The sequence below is a fragment of the Petaurus breviceps genome, unplaced genomic scaffold (genome assembly GCF_028583685.1).
Source record: "Petaurus breviceps papuanus isolate PSGF00001 unplaced genomic scaffold, PetGlider_PUasm1.0 187, whole genome shotgun sequence".
NCBI lineage: Eukaryota > Metazoa > Chordata > Mammalia > Diprotodontia > Petauridae > Petaurus > Petaurus breviceps.
The window spans coordinates 3,839,377-3,841,366 of record NW_027185799.1 but is presented as its reverse complement, the minus strand read 5'-3'; positions in this window follow the sequence as shown (position 1 = coordinate 3,841,366).

Here is a 1,990-nt window from a genome sequence, read left to right as displayed (position 1 = left end):
TTGTAGTTCTTTCAAGCATTTATGTGCTTGATATATGCTTTTTAAAATTATTCCACCAATCCTGTATGGTAGGATTTGCAGCAATACCTTTGTTCAAATGAAGAAATTACATCAGTGATGCTAAGTGTGATACCCAGGATGATGCAGTTAATATGTGCCTAACATAGGATGGGACAAGAATGGATGAATTTCATTCAGGTGATCACTCATATTCTCCTGGGGCAGTAATGCCTTAGGAGAAATAGAAGAGCTCTCATAGGTAATAAAAGGGTGAGAAAAGCATTACTTGGATACAGTCTCAAAAATGACTGAATGATTTTATCTGTTCAAATCCAAGGCAAACTGTTCAACATCACAGTAATATAAGTCTATGCTCCAACAACTGATGCTACGAAGACCCATAACATCTTCTAGAAATAGCACCAAAAATGCCATATTTATCATAGAGTATTAGAGTACTACAGTAGGAAATCAAAAGATATTTACAATAACAGGCAAGTTTGGCCTTGGAGTACATAATGAAGCATAAGAGAGAGCTCTATAATGTGAGTTAAAACAAGACCTGGAGCTAAGTGTGGGTCTGATCATGAGGTTCTTACAGCAAAAATCAGATTCAAGGAAAGTAGGGAAAACTATCAGACCATAAAGGCATGACCTCAAAAGTATCCATTAGAAATATAAAGTAGAAGTGATGAATACATTTGAGAGAATAGATCTGGTAGATAAAGCTCACGAAGAGCTATGGACAGAAGTTTGCAGTGTTGTCCAAGAGAGAGAAATGACGACAATAACAAGAACAACAAAGAAAAAGAAGAACAAGAAAGCAAAGTGACTTTGGGGGATTTGTACAGAGCTGCATAAGGAATGAAAGGGAATGGAGAAAGGGAAAGTTCTATCTAACTGTATACATAATTCCTCAGAATGGCAAGGAGAGAATGTTCTTAAGTGGACAGTGCAAAAAATAGAAGAAAATAATATAATGAGAAACACAAGAGATCTCTTCAAAACTTAGAGATATCAAGGGAAAGTTTTATGCAAAAAAAAATAAAAATGAGAGGGACTCAATAGAAGTAGAAGAGATTAAGAAGAGATGGCAAGAATACATGCAATACATACACTATGCAAGTAAGATACTAATTTCACTTATAACTTATAACCATGATGGTGCAGATACTGATTTATAGTCAGACATCCAAAAATTGCTTTGAGAAGCATTGCTAACAATGAGGCTAGTGGAAATGATGGAATTGCAGCAGAACTATTTGAAATCCTAAAAGGAGATGGTGTTAATCTATTTCATTCAGTGTGCCGGCAAATTTGGAAAACTCCACAGTGGTCATGGGATTGGAAAAGATTATGTTCCAATCCTCAAGAAAGGCCATGTCAAGAAATGTTCAGATTACTGAAAAAATTTCACTCATTTCACAAGCCAGCATGATTATACTTAAGATTGTGTAAGCTAAATTTCAGCAACACATGAGCCCAGAATTAGCAGAATTCCCCTTCCTCTCTTACTTCCCTGTTGAGGAAGATGTATTTGTATGCCCAAATGAATTTGTGTCTATGAGTATATATGTGTGTGTGTGTGTATATATATATATATGTATGTATACATATATGTATATATGTGCATGTGTATATATTTGTATGTATATAGTTCTCTCTGTATATATACACACACTGTATATATATACACCTATATATGTGTGTATGTACATGTATATATGTTTATGTACATATACATAAAAATCATCCATCCCTGTTTGTCTCAATTTCCTCATCTATAAAAAGACATGGAAAAGAAAATGGTAAATCACTGTAGTATCTTTGCCAAGAAAAAAACAAAAAATGGAGTCATGGAGAGCTGAGCATAATTCAAACAACTGAACCAAAAAACATCCTGGTCTCTTTTCTTCTTCTTCTTCTTCTTCTTCTTCTTCTTCTTCTTCTTCTTCTTCTTCTTCTTCTTCTTCTTCTTCTTCTTCTTCTT